This window comes from Acomys minous (genome assembly GCF_964271855.1).
Source record: "Acomys minous genome assembly, chromosome: 20".
Lineage (NCBI taxonomy): Eukaryota > Metazoa > Chordata > Mammalia > Rodentia > Muridae > Acomys > Acomys minous.
In genome coordinates, this window is record NC_140502.1 from 2480638 (window position 1) to 2498881 (window position 18244).

Genomic DNA, 18244 nt, shown 5'->3' on the forward strand with positions numbered 1-18244 from the left:
CCAGGCTTTGGCCGCACATTCCCTCAGTCTCTGCCCTGTCTTTATCCTTACACATCTTGTAGGCAGGGTAAATTTTGGGTGAACGTGTCTGTGGGTGGGTTGGTGTTCCCCTCCCCCTACTAGGAGTCCTGCCTAGTTGGAGGGTGTCCTCTTCAGTCTCTATGGCCCCTGATACTAGGAGTCTCAGCTAAAGGCCCCCTTATATCCCTCCCAGAGGCCTGTTCTGACTTATGTCTCCAGCTTGTCACTGAGATGCCCCGCCCACACTTTCTCTTTTTTCTGCTGGTCTCTGTCCTCCTGCCTTGCTGTCCCCAGGTCCCCTGCTGTCCCCAGGTCTACTGCTCTCCCCAGATCCCTTGCTCTCCCCAGGTCCCCTGCTCTCCCCAGGTCCCCTGCTGTCCCCAGGTCCCCTGCTGTCCCCAGGTCCCCTGCTCTCCCCAGGTCCTCTGCTCTCCCCAGGTCTCCTGTTCTCCTCAGGTCTCCTGCTCTCCCCAGGTCCCCTGCTCTCCCCAGGTCCCCTGCTCTCCCCAGGTCCCCTGCTCTCCCCAGGTCTCCTGCTCTCCCCAGGTCCCCTGCTGTCCCCAGGTCCCCTGCTGTCCCCAGATCCCTTGCTCTCCCCAGGTCCCCTGCTCTCCCCAGGTCCCCTGCTCTCCCCAGGTCCCCTGCTCTCCCCAGGTCCCCTGCTGTCCCCAGATCCCCTGCTCTCCCCAGGTCCCCTGCTCTCCCCAGGTCCCCTGCTCTCCCCAGGTCCCTTGCTGTCCCCAGGTCCCCTGCTCTCCCCAGGTTCCCTGCTGTCCCCAGGTCCCTTGCTGTCCCCAGGTCCCCTGCTCTCCCCAGGTCCCCTGCTCTCCCCAGGTCCCCTGCTCTCCCCAGGTCCCCTGCTGTCCCCAGGTCCCCTGCTGTCCCCAGATCCCTTGCTCTCCCCAGGTCCCCTGCTCTCCCCAGGTCCCCTGCTCTCCCCAGGTCCCCTGCTGTCCCCAGATCCCCTGCTCTCCCCAGGTCCCCTGCTCTCCCCAGGTCCCCTGCTCTCCCCAGGTCCCTTGCTGTCCCCAGGTCCCCTGCTCTCCCCAGGTTCCCTGCTGTCCCCAGGTCCCCTGCTGTCCCCAGGTCCCCTGCTGTCCCCAGATCCCTTGCTCTCCCCAGGTCCCCTGCTCTCCCCAGGTCCCCTGCTCTCCCCAGGTCCCCTGCTGTCCCCAGGTCCCCTGCTCTCCCCAGGTCCCCTGCTCTCCCCAGGTCCCCTGCTCTCCCCAGGTCCCTTGCTGTCCCCAGGTCCCCTGCTCTCCCCAGGTTCCCTGCTGTCCCCAGGTCCCCTGCTGTCCCCAGATCCCTTGCTCTCCCCAGGTCTCCTGCTGTCCCCAGGTCCCCTGCTGTCCCCAGGTCCCCTGCTCTCCCCAGGTCCCCTGCTGTCCCCAGGTCCCCTGCTGTCCCCAGATCCCTTGCTCTCCCCAGGTCCCCTGCTCTCCCCAGGTCCCCTGCTCTCCCCAGGTCCCTTGCTGTCCCCAGGTCCCCTGCTGTCCCCAGGTCCCCTGCTCTCCCCAGGTCCCCTGCTCTCCCCAGGTCCCCTGCTCTCCCCAGGGCTGACCTTCTCCTTCATTTCTTTGGCATTGCTTCCCCTGCTTTGTTCATTCTCTTCAACCACTACGCTGTGTCTATTTCCCCTTCTGAGTGAGAGTTAAGCATCCTCCCTTGGACCCTCCTTCTTATTTATCTTCTTTGTTTCTGTGCATTGTAGTATGTTTATAACTACTATTTGTCTAAAGTCCACTTACAAGTGAGCACATGTAATGTGTATCTTTCTGGATCTGGGTTAACTCACTCAGGATGATTTTCCCCCCTAATTCCATCCATTTGCCTGCAAATTTAAAGATTTCCTTATTTTCAACAGCTGAGTAGAGTTCCGTTGTGTAAATGCACCACAGTTTCTTTATCCATTCTTTCATTGAGGCACATCTGGGTTGTTTCCAGATTCTGGCTATTACAAATAAAGCTGCTGTGGACATAGTTGAGCAAATGTCCTTCTCGTATGGTGGAGCATCTTTTGGGTATATGCCCAGGAGTGGTATAGCTAGATCTTGAAGTAGAGCTAGTCTCAGTTTTCTGAGAAAGTGCCAGATTGATTTCCAAGGTGGTTGTACAAGTTTTCACTCCCACCAGCAATGGAGGAGTGTTCCCCTTTCCCCGCATCCTGGATAGCATGTGTTGTCACTTGAGTTTTTAATCTTAGCCCCCTTTTAATTTCTTAACCATTTCTTCTCCCCCATTGCAACACCGGTCTCTGGGGATAGCTCTCATTTTAAGACAGCCAGCATCTTGTGTCTTCAGACATCTTGTGTCTACATCTTCACACTCCTCTCACGAGCTCCATCCTGGTGCTTTCAAGTTGTACCAAGGGCTGGTTTGGGAGTAGAGGTGAGAAGCCCTCAAAAGTCATGGCTTATACTACCCAGTCCTATATAAACCAAGACTTTTATTTTGAAACAACCAGGAAAGGGAGCTTTATCATCCTACCGAGTTCATTAAGCCAACAAATGACAGCTTAATGGTCTTGATGGCCATCTTCGCCATCCTGAGAGAAGATTCTGGAGAACACAGCCAACACGGAAGGGTCTGGAGCCAGGGAGATTGGGACACTCGAAATCCTCAAGATGTTTGGGCCTCTGGGTTTGGCCACGCCAGGAGCCAGCTACTCTCTTTTTAAAGACTTCATTTACATGCATTAACAAATTCTCTTTGGAGCTAGATCATCCTGAATTGAATTTCTCTCATCACCTTGGACTGGAACCAGAGTACACTCAGAGGGTACATGGCGAGCCTGGAGAAGGAGTCAAGAAAGAGCTTGGTACCATCAGAAATTGCAGAGGAGGCCTGACTGCATCACCGAGGAGGGAGAGAGAAATGTCGCTCAAAAAAAAAAAAATAGAGTTTTGCTTGATGGTCTTAGGCTCTTTGCTCCACTAGGCCAAGGCCTTTGAATTCTTTTCTCGAAGAAGGAGAATGAGAAGCTAGTGCGCTGACCTATGTTAGCTCCAGATGTTGAAAGAACATGGCCTCCCCTCTGTCCCAGTTTCCTGGTAAGTGAAGACTTTCATGGGACATGCCCCTTGGGCTAGTGTGCAGATATATTGGGACTCTAGATGAGAGAAGCATGGGAGAATAGCAAAGTAGAAGGATCCAGAGGGTCCTAGAAACCTATAAGAAGAACATTATGATAGGCAGATCTGGGCTCAGGGTTTCTGCTCAAACTAAGGCACCAACCAAGGACAATACAGGCCGTAAACTTCAAACCTCTACCCAGATGTAGCCAATGGACAGGACATTCTCCACAGTTGAGTGGAGAGTCGGGTATGACTTTCACATGAACTCAGGTGCCCCATATTTGACCACGTCCCCTGGATGGGGAGACCTGGTGGCACTCAGAGGAAGGATAGCAGGCTACCAAGAAGAGACTTGATACCCTATGAGCATATACAGGGGGAGGAGGTCCCCCTCAGTCACAGTCATAGGGGAGGGGAGTAAGGGGAAAATGGGAGGGAGGGAGGAGTGGGAGGATACAAGGGATGGGATAACCATTGAGATGTAATATGAATAAATTAATAAATATTTTTTAAAAAGAACATGCCTGACCCTGACAGAAAATGTTTTATAGAGAATGGGACAGGAACCCCCTCAAAACTGAGAGGGGTGGGGAGCCGTCCATGGTTGTAGCAATTTTGTGACAGTGGCCAATGGCTTCTCAGACACTTTGAATATAGTTGAGACAGAGGTTCACTATGTCGCCCTAGCTGGTCTGCAGTTCCACTGGCTATGTAGAGCAGGCTGGCCTCACACTACAAAGATCCGCCTGCATCTGCCTCTTGAGCGCTGGGATTGAAGGCCTGTGACACCACACCTGACTTCTTTCAGACAGATCTTGGTGATCCCAAGGACTCAGAACCATCTTTAGCTTTATCCTTTCCAGTTCGGCCAATCTTGGAGCAAGCCATTGAACTTGGGCTTTCTCTAGAGTCTACTGTTTACCTCTTAGTGGTAATGTGGGTCATCTGTGTCTTATTTTTCCCCCGCCCCCTTTTTCTCTGGCTTTGCGACACGGTGGCCTTCGGTTTCCAAGCACACAATGAGAAAACAAAGACTTCCTCATTTTGAACAGCTTATGCCTCTGCTCCAGCGCACCTTGAAGAGGAAATGGCAGCACTTCTGTCAAATCAAGGATTAGACAACAGGTCATCTTAAATTCCTCACGGCTGCCCTGGGAGGTGGTGAGCTCCCTGTCATAAGGAGGGTTCAAGAGTCTAAACAGACCCCAAAGGCATCAATGGAGAAATCTATCTGCTCTGCAGATGTCTTGGGTCCTGCCCTATTTAGGGTGTTAGCGTCACATACTCCCCAGTCCCTGAATCCTCGAGATGATATATTTGCATTTGTGACCCCAAGATTATATATTTCCATTTGTGACCCATGTGGTACCCAAGAATCCCATGTATTATTTCCTGGTACACCTTTCATGAATATATGTGTTCTCTGTCTTTTTTTTTTTTTCTAAGAAAGTTCTTCCACTGGTCCTCAGTGCTCTCACTCCATCTTCTGGCCTCAGTAATAATGAAGAAATCTATGAGAGAAGATTCACGGTACTTGCTAATCAGTTTAATAATGGAGGCTATCTCTGCCACATTATATGAGGACAAATTAAAAGGGCAAGGAGAGCCTTCCAGAAATCATCTGTTCGTGTTAACAAAGTGAATATTAATGAAAAACAAAATGGAGTTCCTCTAGTGTCTGAGCCTCATCCAATTGTGCAGGTATTAAGAAGGAGCTATCAAAATCCTGTCCATTACTATTTAATTCAAAATCACGTTGGCCTCTGCTCTTCCCGGCTGCCACCTCCTTCATGGACAGGAGAGGCAGTCATGTTGAGGGGCCCACTGTTCCATGGGAATCGATGATGGAGCTAGCTCATCCCTGTGAGGACCAGATATCTCCACAGCAGAAATAAGTGTAGAGTTAATGTAAGGGTAAGGGCCCTGGGGGACCACTTGGCTCTCTTCTTCTAGGAACCAAGGTCAAGTTAGCTGAATGACCGGCCCAGTCACTGCTCTATCACTTGGAAGAAATGCCACGGACCAGGCAACTTATAAAAGAAATCATTTAATTGAGGGCTGGCTTACAGTTTCAGAGAATGAGTCCGGGACCATCATGGTGGGAAGCATGGCAGCAGGCAGGCAGGCTGTTGGAACAATAGCACAGAGATTAAGGCATGTAAAAAGAGACTAACTGGGAATGGCCTGGGCTTTAGAAACCTTAAATCCCACCCCACCCTCAGTGACATACCTCCTCCAACAAGGCCACACCTCCTAATCCATCCCAAACAGTTCCAACAACATTGGAACAACCATTTAAACATATGAGCCTATGAGGAGCAGTCCCACTCAGACTACCACAATAGCAAAATGTAGTTCCATGTCTGGCGGCAGGTCTAGGCCCCACGTCCTGCGGGTTGGTCCTGGGACTGCTTGTCTCTAGATGAGAATATTTCTCACTTGGGGGGGGGGGCAGCTAGAGCACTTTGGGGGTGAGGCTTGTGGCTTGGGCACAAAGCCAGGTTCCCGGACTCTCTGGCAGAGGGGGAAATGAGTTCTCATATGGGGCGTTATAGTTAGCTTTTTTTAGAATAAGACTGTAGGTCTCATTAGGCGGTGGAGACTCGGGAACCCCACAAAGTCATGAGGGTGAATTTGTCTGATTTGCTGGGACTAAGGGTGCCAGGATGCTAACCCTTCTTTACAGCATTACGAGAAGGAGAAAACGGCCCTTGATTATCGTATGTGTGATGGGATGACTTCTAGGACTATGTGATGCTCCTTGCAAAATCTGGGGTTACCAGATGAAGTAGAGTGAAGACCCTGCCAAGAAAGGGCGTCTGTTCTTCACAGACCGAGCGTGAGACATCTGTTGGGAGACGTCAGACTTTGACCTTATCCAGCAGAGTCCCACAGCCAAATGGCAGAGTACTGCAGAGCCCAGGTGTCTCCTGCAGACCAGAGAGCCAGCAGGTGCCTTACCCAGAGGAGGAGCCATGCCCTGTTCCTCAGTATGCATCCTCTGGGCACTTTTATGCCTTTTCCAGGAAGAGGAAGGACCCAGAAGGTGTATCAAATGTGTCCAGTGCCGTCTGAGGGCAGAAAAGAGCATCAGATCTTCTGAAACTGGTTATAAGTATTTGTTAGTCGCCATGTAGGTGCTGGGAACTGAACCTACGTCCTCTGCAGAGCAACAAATGCCCTTCACCACGGAGCCAGCTAAGCAGGCTCAGTGTTTGAAGTTTTGCTCTCCAGTTGGTGGTGCTAAGTGATGTGGTTATAGACCTTTAGGAGGTAGGGCGCCTGGCTAGAGGAGGTGAGTCCCCCGGGGACAGGCCAAGGAGGCCTGTTGTTAGGATTATGGGGATATTTATTATAGAAGCGTGGGGAGAGAAAGAAGTGGGAGAGGGAGGGGCCACCCCAAGGGAGCAGAGACAGACAGACAGACAGACAGACAGACAGACAGTGTAAGAGAATAAGAGACAAAGTAAGAGAGCAACAGATGGCAGGTTTGTCCTTTTTACCCAGGGCCCCTGATGGTGGCAGCAGGTGATGACGTCAGAGGTTGCTAAACAACCTGGATGCATGCTTGTGACGTTGCTTATGTGCTGACACCCATAGCCTGGCCTCATGTGTGAACCAGCCACCACTGTCCGAGCTGCTCCAGTTGCCAATACCTTCCCCACCATGAAAGACTGAAATTCTGAGGCCAAGCGAACCTCTTTTCCCTTGAGGTGCTTGTGGTCAGAGATTTTTGCCTCAGCAATGAGAGGCTGCGGATACAGGAAGGGATGGCAGTGGATGGTCCCCTCCTGAGGTTAGAAATAATGTGCCTGGAACTTGAGAATAAAAGAGCCCAGAGGCAACTAGGTCTTTGGAGGGAAAAAAAACAAGGCTCTGTCTGTGTTCAGGCCCCAGGATACCCGCCCCCCTGCGCCCGCCCCCGCCCCTGCCTCCCACAAGGCACTGCGATCTCTAGAGGAAGGCGAAGAGACAATGTGGTATACCAGTTACTTTGCTGTTGCTGTGATAAAATGACACAACCACAGCCAAGGCAACTGAAAGAGGAAAGGGTTTATTTTGACTTACGGTTCTAGAAGGCTAGTCTCTCATGACGGGGAAGGCATGGCGACAGGTAAGGGGCGGGGCAGCAGCCGGAAGCTGCTTCACAACGTTTTCATCCATGGTTGGAAGGAGAGGGAGAGAGAGACAGAGAGAGAGAGAGAGAGAGAGAGAGAGAGAGAGAGAGAGAGAGAGAGAGAGAGAGAGAGAGAGAGAGAGAGAGAGACAGAGAGAGAGAGAGAGAGAGAGAGAGAGAGACAGACAGACAGACAGACAGACAGACAGACAGACAGACAGACAGACAGACAGAGAACAGGAAGTAGAGTGAGACTATGAACTCTCGGATCCCCACCCCTAATGATCTACTTCCTCCATCAAGGATCCACTTCCTAAATGCTCCCCCCCAAACCTTCCCAGACAGCGCCCCCTCCCCAACCAGTGTTCAAATATCTGGGCCTATGAGGGGTGTTGCTCACTCAAGTCACCACACCTGGGGTATCTCCCATCCCATGAAGCTGAGGTAACCCAGATGTCCCCAAGCATCACCGTGTTTGACATAGCAGTTCCTTCCTGAGAATTCTAATCCCCGCTGTGCTCACTTCCTCTCTAGACTTCACTAGCGAGCAGATGACCTGCCTGCCTTGTGCTTCTGGGACTCCCCCCCCCCCACCCCCATAACACCCCAGTGATCTACTTGGTCTGTATCTCAGAGTCCACTGTGTTTGGCCCCGGGCACCTTCCACCCTTGCCCTTGCCGAGGGCCACCTGATTCTGACAGGTATCCCGAGTGACACGGACATGGCCGAAACTAGGTATGTCCCTTAACGGGGTGCAGCTTATTCTTCGGCCCCTGTGCTCTGGGATGCCTTGTTATACCTAGCGTGCTAAAGGACATTCAGGAATGCAACCATCCTGTCCAGTGTGGAATTTGAGCCTCTGAAATTACAGGCTATTTCTTCTTACAGAAATGCCCTGGGCCTTTAGTTCTCTCTGAAAAAAACAGCTTTTGGGGATGGTACCAGTCTGTCTGTCTGTCTGTCTGTCTGTCTCTCTCTCTCTCTCTCTCTCATTACAATGGAGGATTTTAAGTTTGCATCCCAAACTTCGATGTGAGCCCCTGACCTCAGGAGCTTTTGTCTAAAGCTGAAGACTGGCCTGGTCTACCAAGTAAGAGCCTGTCACAAACAACACTAAACCCCAACCAACCAAGCACACAGGCAAAATAAAGGCAAAGGAAACAACCCAAAACCCTCTACCTCTGTCCCTCATCGCATTCAGACTGAGCAGGGTAAGTTAAGAATGCCTTTAGTCACAAGGGCTAGAGAACTGACAAAGGCTTTTGAGACACGGGGCTTTGTTTTGCACATGTAGCAGTCACACTAATCACAGATACCCCCGTTTGACAAGAATACATCGTGGACCCTGAAGGGGTTTCCTGTTCTATATTCCTGGGATGTGAGGCTTGATGCAAGGTGGCTGCTGGGTTGCAGACATCACATCTATATATCCAGCAGGAGAAAAGAAACGGGAGCCCACTTTTGTAACCTGTCCATTCACAGGGAAAACAAAGCTTCCCTTGACATCTCCACTGAGTTTTCTGTGGGTCCCACCTACATGGAGGCTGAGTTTTCCTAGAGTTGGTTTAGCATGATGGGGTCATTCAATGCAGGGAGCCTCGGAGCGTCAGACCCTGTATTAGCTTTGGGGAGGGAAGGGATGGATGTCCATTAAAGACAGGTTAACTTTCAGGCTTCAGCCCCATAGGGTTCGTAAGGCTAACCCCAACGTAACCCAGCTAATGTGTGGACCACTCTGCATAGCTAAATTCAGTTGCCTTAATTGGGGTGTGTGTGTGGATAGGGTGGACCCCAACTGAGCTGGCTTTATCATTTTAAGTCTTCCTAGTCTAGGAACCCTCCTTGTCATCCTCCAAAGTCTTCTAGAGGGGCCAGGAGGCAGTGTTGTGTGCATCAAGGCTGCTGGTCCAGCCTTGTGCGCAGACTCAGCTTTGCAAGCTCGCTGGCAGTCACTGCCCTGGGCTGACCAAGGCAAAGTGCACCAAGACCTTTGCAAACTCTTGGAAGACATGCTATTTTTCTTTGCCCAAGTAATTGTTGAGGACAGAGCCCGAGAAGGTATTCTAATTAATTAGAGCATATATTTGAGGCTGTCACAGTGTACCAGACTCAGGACCAGAATCCAAATTTCCCACTTATCTGCCTCCACCAACCATGACCCCATGGCACCCCTCTCTGTCCTTGCATTTGTATTTGTGTGTAAGCTGCAGCCTGTGACCGGGGCCTTATTAGCTGGTGGAAATTTTACTTTTAAATGACCATTAGCTTACCAGGAGCCCACAGTGTGCTGATAAAGGAGCCTTGTCAGGACCACGTCTATTTCTCTCCGTTATCCCGCAGACGTCCAAAGTGCATCCCCATCCCTAGGACCACTCAGTCTAGAAGTGCTCTTCCCTCTCCCTCTCCCTCCCCTCCCTCCCCTTCTCTCTCACCTGTCCCTCCCTCTGTCCCTCCCTCTCTCCCCCTTCCTCTCCCTTCCCCTCCCCCTTTCCCTCCCCTTCTCACTCTCCCTGTCCTGCTTTGTGCCTCAGAGTCCCCATCACCAAAATGGAGGTAGCTGGCCTCCTCTGTTCAATTGTGGGGCATCAGAAAGAACACCCGAGCCACCGTGCCAGCAGCCTGGGCTCCACTCAAGTGCGCAGCCTAGGTTCCACTCAGGTGCGACTCCTCCCTGCTGGATACCTCTTGCAGCCTCCTATCTGAGACTGAAGACAGAGGTGGGTCTGAGATAAGCGGCTCTCTGGACCTCCTGGGACTCCCAGGCAGAACTCCTGCTTGGCTGAAATTCCAGTCCACTCTTGGCAAAGTGAACTTCCTGTCTCTGAGGGAGAGGGACCTTGTTAAAAAAAAAAAAAGGCATAAAAATGAAGCTTCTAAAGGCATCCTGGACTCAAGCTCGATGTTGCAAAATTACATTTTGATGAGTTCAGTGCAAATGAACCAGAAACATATGGATTCAATTCCCCCCTCAGAATCCACATGGGTTTAAAAACCAAAGGGGGTGGAGGAAAAGGTATTTGAGGAATAACATTTTAGGTCTCAGTGAATGCCCCACATTTGTGAACAGCAGCTTGAGGTCTGTGCTGATTGCATCCCAGGCTGGGTTCCTCACCCTAATAATAGAATGGGTAAGGTGTCCTTGCACTGGCTTTGCAGAGTGTGTGTGTGTGTGTGTGTGTGTGTGTGTGTGTGTGTGTGTGTGTAGGGGGAGGGGGCACCCCAACATTTCTACTCTACCTCTTATCTCAGCTTCATGCCTTATAAGCTGAGGGGGAGGGCCCAGATATCCTGTTGGAGTTTTGACCCCATACTTTTATCTATATGTCTGTTTCTGCAAAGATCAAATGACCACGGGAACACCACCTGACAACCAAATGCCACCAGGCCCCACAATGAGCATCTCGTCAGGTGTTGTTTCTTTGCAAAGTGTGAGGCTCCAAGCTTAGGATATGAAATGCAAGGTTGCTTGGTCAGTAAGGGCCAAGGCTAGAAGGAGATGCTGAGGTCTTTGGATGAAAGACCAGAGATATTCCCTCCACACAAAAGTGTCCCCCATCTCGTTTCAGACTAGGCTTGAGAGGCACCTATGCCCACCTGGAACTGTGGAATCAGCGGGACACTGAGGCAGGACCTAGTGCGAAGATGGCATGAGGGGCCTCAGCGAAGTTCTAGAAACTTCCAGATAGTTCCTTGGGTGAAAAAAATGGAGAAACAGGGGGAAGATGAACTGATTGATGCCCCAGGCCTCTGTTCCCACCCAGAGCAACCCAAACCCCTTTGTTTATTACTGACTACAAATGTAGGATTTTGACTGCTAAATGAATGAACGGCTTATGGTTAAAGTTCAAAAATTGGAGACCTGAAGGATTTGGGGCAGCTCCTCCGCATCCTTTCCCAGCCAACCCAGTTTTGCAGATGTCCAGGGGATTCTATGCGCTGCTGTGGGTCTCCTGTTTTCTCCTAGCCGCTACCAGGGCCCTGGAGCTGGAGATGAACACGCCCTCCCATTTTGACGATTTTGCTAAGTTCTCTGCTCAAACCTGGTACCAGGCAGTTAGCCGAAATCAGGAGTCACCTTGTGAGAAGGACCGTGTGAGCTAATGAGCTGGCAATGAATTCCGGGCACCAGAGGGTTTTGGCTCCATCCACCAATATGCTAATCAAGGGGGGGGTGGTCCAATAGAAGCCAGCTGTACGGGCCAGAGCTTTGGAAGCAATGCTTCTGAGTGCCTTAGGCTGAATCCTGGGGCCCTCACAGAAGGAAAAGAGCCTTCTTGGCTCTTAGGAAGTGGAGGGAGCCGTGAGTCTGCACTGTCTTGGGGTCCCTGGGGAGAAAGCTGCCCGGCCCCGCCTAGGTACATCCTGCGAAGCCCTGCCAAACCAGAGGTCCATCTGGATGTTATTAGGCTCTCTGACTTTCTTTATTGGCAAACAGTCTGTCAGCAGCTTCCCGGTTGCAGAGCGGCCCAGATGTGCTTACAAAGAGCCCCCCACGCTCAGTCCCACCACGCGCCGCCACTTTGCCAGACTGCATCCTGGCCCAAGAGGCCAGCTGCAAACAGCAAAAACTAGTTGGGAGCAAGGGAAAGGAAGCCGGTCCTGCATGTGCCTGAGGGTCCATGGGTTTTGGGGTGCAGAGCACGCCCCCCGCCCCCCGGTGCTGGCCCTGGGCATGCAGTTTGAAGGGATGCAGACGGAACAGCACTCTGGACTTCCTTTAGCAAGTGTTCTTCAGCCCCACATCATGAGGGAGGTTCTCATTGGACAGTTTCAGGAAACACGGATGCTATTGGCTGCGGTCCTTGACCTAGCTTATGAAGCTACCCAGGAGGCCTCCACCACCTTGTCCCTTGCGATAGAGGACGACATCAAGAAATTTCTCTAAGCACACTGTCTTCAGGGGAAGGCTAACCCCCTGAAGCAGACAGGGACCCATGTGAAAGGACGTTCCTATCCCTTTTTCCTGGGGTCCACCCATATTCCTGCATATCACAGAATCCTGGATTTCCTTTGGGGGAGCCCAAGCAAGAGAGCCATCCCCTCTCTTGCTTAGTCTTCTGTTGGTTTTTCATTTGCCTCTGCTGTTTCTTGCCGCCAAGGGTGCAGATGGAGTCACATCTATGTTTCCATCCTGGTTCCTAGGAGGAAGACTCTCTAGTTAAAAAAAATTTAATTAATTAATTAAAAAAAGGAAACGTGGTGAAGTACACTTACCTCTGACCCAGCCTGAAAAAACGTGTGTTGCTGTCGCATCCTCACTGTATTCCCAATGGTACTGACCCCAAAGATACTTTTGCCCACACTCTTTCTGTCCAGAAGGGAAACTGAGGCCGGGAAGGAGGGCAGTCCTTCAGAGTCTCTCAGGCAGCCTGCAGCAGAGGAAAACTCAGCCAGGTCTGGAGGTCCAAGCCTGAAACTTCTGCTGTTTGGGAGAACACCAAGTTCAAGGCCAGCCAGGGCTACACAGTGAGTTTAACAGGAGCCTTGTTGCACCAGGAAGCAAAGGCAGAAACATGAAGTTAAGGGCTGTGTGTGCGCCCCCCCCCCCAGAAGTCTGGCTTCCCTGTTTTGTGTGACATTGAGGCTTTTGTTATCTACACGGGCCAGAATTGGCTCTAAGTGCCTTTATCCGTGTGACAGACCACAGGCGATTTCAGTAAGGATCATTGTGTGTCTCTGCGACCCAAATGGAGCAATAGTGTGTTTCTCTTCCACCCACTGAGGAGGTCTGCATCTAACCGCGTTGCATTGTATCTGACAGAAGCACGTTAAGGGCGGTAAAGGGTTATTTTAGCTCACGGTCTCAGAGGGGTTTCTGTGCCTGTTGCTCACGTGGCTCAAGATCACGTGTTCCAGAACTAGGGCCCAAGTTTACCCTGTAAAGGTCTAGTTTCATGGCCCTTGCCTCTCGTGAGCCTTTTCTACCAGGCAGGCCTCACCTCTTGAAGGCACCACAGCCTCCCTACGCAGAGCCAGTGACCAGGGAAGCGTGTTGGAAACGTGAGCCTGCCGGAGAGATATTTCAGGTTCAAACCAAACACACCTCCTTCCCTCTGATGAGCAACAGGCCCTCATAGCTACAAAGAGCTTCACCTCGCCCCCATTCGGTTGTTGGAACTCTGTCCTGAAGGAGGAGGGGTCTTAGTGACGTAGTAGAGGCACAGAGACCTCAGGACCATTGCAACGCTACCCAGCCTTCTAGTCGATCCATTCACAGCCTCTTAGTTTGGTTCCCCCCTCCCCCTCTCCTTCCCCTCTGCCCCTCCCTCCCCCCTGCCTCCCTGAAGCCCCACCCCTAGCTTTCTTCTCCGCCCCCCCCCCCCCACCGTGCATGGATCCTTCTGCATGCAGCAGCTTTACTAGGCACGTGGGCTGAGCACGGGGGACTGTGCTGGAGAAACACGTGGCTGTCTGTTGGGGCTGTGCCCGGAGGGCGGCCAGGGATGCACTGGGGGTACTGAAGAGTGGTCAGAGGTGGGTGGACCCACAGCGCTGCAGCCTTGGCAGGCTAATTCTGTGGCCCAGCTTCATCTGTGGTCCCTCATCCCCTCCCACTGATCCCGTCCCACTGGCCTGGAGTTACAGCTAGTTGGTGGAGAGTTTCTGTGAGTTTATTTCTTCTTCTTCTTCTTCTTCTTCTTCTTCTTCTTCTTCTTCTTCTTCTTCTTCTTCTTCTTCTTCTTCTTCTTCTTCTTCTTCTTCTTCTTCTTCTTCTAAAGATGTGTTTATTTTTATTTCATGTGTATGAGCGCTTTGCCTGCATGCGGTTATGTGCATCACATGTGTGGAGTACCCACAGAAGCCAGAAGAGGGCGTCAGATCCACCGGAACTGGAGTCACACGCGGTGGTGAACCACTGTGTGCGCACTGGGAATGGAACTTGCAGCCTCTTGAAGAGTATCCAGTGCTGGCCACCGCTCTTAGCCACAGATCCATCTCCTTAGCCACTGATTCATTTATTATTTCTTAATAAGAAGATAGCTCAAAACCTCTCTCTAGGTTTTTAAAAACCAAGTTTCAAACAAACAAACAAACAAACAAAAAACCAAAACAAATCATACATACAAAAAAGCCCAAGGGTCTACCCACAAAATATACAGATTTGAAAATTAGTATTATAGCCCTGGGCCAAACTCCCTTTGAAGGTATGGGCACCATGTATGGCCATCTTCTATTTGTCCCCCGTGATCCTTCACTGCCCTCTTTGTCTGTCCCTCTCCTACTCCCTCCCCTGCCCCCATCCTCTTCCATTCAGGACGCAATGCCTGTGACATGCGTGGTACTGTGTTCCCCAGCAGACGGAAGATAGACACTTCTTGTTACAGGAGGGGCTAATACTGATGTCTATGCTAGCCGTGTGCTAGCCAGGGTCTGGGCAGCTTGACACAATCAAGAGCCATCTAGGAAAGGAGACCACAAATTAAAAAATGCCTCCATCACACTCCCTGTAGGTGTGTCTGCTGCAGGGGGTGTTTTCTTGATTAATGTTTGGTGTGGACAGACCGAGTCCACTGTGGGTGGCATCACCCTTAGGCAAATGGTACCATGTGCGATAAGAAAACAGGCTGAGCAAGCCACAAGGAGCAAGCCAGCAACCAGAGTTCCTCCACGGTGGCTTCTGTTTCGGTTCCTGCCTTCAGGTTCCTGCTGTGACATCCCTCAGTGATGGGCTGTGCCGGGGATGTGTAAGCAAATAACCCGTTTCCTCCCCAGCTGCTTGTGGTCAGTGTTTTACCACAGCAATGGAGAAGCAAACTGAGGGAGGCCGCCAGTCCTGTGTGTGAGCAGAAAGCTGTTCAGAACGGCGGCTCAAATGGATCACCACCTAACTTGAAGTCCTGTGTCTCAGCACCTCTCGCCTGGTTTTGCCCCAGGTAGTTCAATTTCACGGAGTTGTTGCTAAACTCTAGCCTGCATAACGAGCCCTGCCCAGCCAGGTGGTGTCAGCCTCCCACTAGACCGAGAAAAGCGAAGGTGCTAAATCATTTCTTCCTTTCTCTGCTAGCCCCACGCGGTGCCCCATCCCAGCCTCCCCTCTGTGTGACTGATATCACAAAGGACAAAGCGTCTTTCAGGGTCCAACCCATGTCAGGTGCCTGGATCCTACCTCTTGCACTGCCTTGAGGTCATGGTTTCTTCAGTTAGCCCATCCTTTGATGGCGATGCTTGGTTTTTCTTCCCCCCTGGAATGTTCCAGTATACCTATGGACGTCTCCCCTTCTCACTCTCCCAGATCCAGGCTTGAGTCTTGTACACCATCCATATCAAGGTCACTAGTGGCGTCTTGGTTATAGTCAAGTCCAAAGGATATTTTTCACTTGTTACTTTTGGTGGGCGTGGCTGCACGTCAGAGTTGATCCCAAGACATGCATACCTCCTCTCTGTCCCCCACAGCTCTTGAGTTTTGAAGCTTCGCACTCTTTTCTTTCTCGCAGCTTCCACGTAGACTTTTTCACCACATTTGGCTCCATATATATCCTTTACCAGGCACTACATGGTGAGAACTGCCTAAACAAAAACAGCAAGCAACCCCACAGCACTCACCTCAAAGGGAATAAGATAGTTAATTGTGGGATTAAATATGAGTGGCTGTGGCCCGGGACTATTTAGGTCTCCCCACATAGGATGTTGTGTGGAAGCAGCTTTGTGGAGTTTTCATAGTAACGGAATGAAGAAAGCTGAAATTAAGGCGTTTTAAAAGTTATTGGTGGAGCCAGAAACAGGGGCGCACGCCTGTAATCCCAGCATCTGGGGAGGCAGAGGCAGGTGGATCTCTGTGAGTCGAGGCCAGCCTGGTCTAAGGATCTCTGTGAGTTCGAGTCCAGCCTGGTCTACAAAGCAACTCCAGGACAGCCAAGGCTACACAGAGAAACCTGGTCTTAAGGCAGGTGGATCTCTGTGAGTTCAAGGCCAGCCTGGTCTACAAAGCAAGTGCAGGGCAGCCAAGGCTACACAGAGAAACCCTGTCTCAAAAAACCAAACCAAACCAACTGGCCAAACAAACAAACAAACAAACAAATAAACAAAAGAGGTGTAGTAACAACAACTATAGGCCTCTGTGTAATCTGATAGCCTTCGTAGCCCTGCCATTAGTGGAGAAAATGGTTTTGTTAAGTTTTTACATTTCAAAGGATTTTATTTTATTTATTTATTTTTTTTATCAGGATATTGATTCTGGTGTAGAACTGAATGGAGAATGTCTGTTTGGGGACTAAAGATAACCCCAAAGAGACTGTAATTAGGCTATAGCTCCCCAAATTCTCCACAGCCATTCACGAGTTTATCAGCCCAAGCAGACCACGTCGTCCCAGGAATCCTCATTGGCAGGACTTGTGCCTGCATGGCATTTCACTTCTGCCTCTACAGTGTCTCGAGCAACTGCACCAGTCCTCGGAGATGTCACCTAACAATTGCTTCCATCTGTGTATCTCCAGTTTCCGCCTCTCCAAACACCCAAGTTTGACTCTTCACAAGTCATACTGGCCATGCCACAGTCATGAAAATCAGCACATCCCAAGGTTAGCTCAGGTCCTGAGCTCAGCTCCAACCAGCCTCATGTGATGGGAGGAATTCCAAGTCATCCTCGGAGACACACCACTCCTCTGGCCGACACACCTGGCCCTGCCCCTAGGACCATGTCTGTGATGGATATTGATTTCCTCCTGTAGCTTCTATCACGTGGCCTTGTGAAGGGGTGATTTGTTGTGTAGGAATTGCTGAATTCTGCAAGACCTTTAAGAGCAGGGTGGTGTCTGTGATCAGTGGGAGAAGAGGAACCCAGAGGGATTCGGACCGAAGGAGGTTCTTTCTTGCTGTGGATGACACTTGGAGATGCTCACCTGAGAGTGTGGCCCCTAGCAGCTGAGCAAGAAGGAGGAGGAGGAGGAGGAGGAGGAATAATAAGAATAAGAATATTAAGGAGAAGAAGAAGAAGAAGAAGAAGAAGAAGAAGAAGAAGAAGAAGAAGAAGAAGAAGAAAGAAAGAAAAAGAAGAAGAGAAGAAGAAGAAGAGGAGGAGGAGGAGGAGGAGGAGGAAGGCGGTCACACTGGGAAGAGGGCTTGTGATGGCTAAGGTTATGTTTTAAGTTTTAATACTGTGCCTAAGAGATCTATAAAACAAAAATACCTCTAACCCTTAACCCTTCCCCCTTTCCCAAGGACAGGTAACTTCCTGGAATGCTGGGGCTGTTGCTCACGTGAGATAACAAGCCACACACGTTTACTTCTATGAGCAAGCTTGGCTGCCCCAACTGCACAGGAAGTGCTTGATCACATGTAGGCGGGAGGTACACAGGTAGGAAATATTGCAGGATTTTATGCTTGCCCCTGATTGGACAAAGGTGGGAAGTATGTAGCCTCGTGTGTTTTGCCTTTGTATGCCCCTGGCTAATGTAATTTGACAGCATACTCTGGGACACCCAGGTAGGAGCCTGGTGAGTGTCCATCATCCTGGCCAGTCCTTAATAAATCTTGCTTCAAATTTGGCTCAAAAATTGCAATAGTGGTCTTGTTCTTGCCTGGTGAGGTTAACAGGACAAAGACATGTGTCATTAGGAGATATATTGGTCAGGGTCCTCTACAGAGCTTATAACACACACACACACACACACACACACACACACACACACACACACACGCACACATTATTTAGAGTGGCTTGCAGACTGTGGTCCAACTAGTCCAACAAAGGTGATTTCCAGATAGAAAGTCCAAGAATCTAGTACTTGTTTACTCCATGAGACTGGATGTGTCAACTGATCATCAGTGTAGGTCAGAATCCCCAGAGAAGTAGGCTCTAACTAACATCAGCGAGGAAATGAACTTGCCAGTGAGAGCGGGAGCAAACAGGCTACAAGCAAGAGCGTCCCTTCCCTCAAGTCTTTTTATTTAGGCCTCCAATTAGAAACTGTGGCCCAGAAGTTCAGGCATCTCAACTGATCCAACTGAGAAAAATCCCTCACAAGTATGCTCACTTTCTTGGGTTCATTCTAAATGGAGTCAAGTGGACAACCAGGATTGGCCATCACAGGG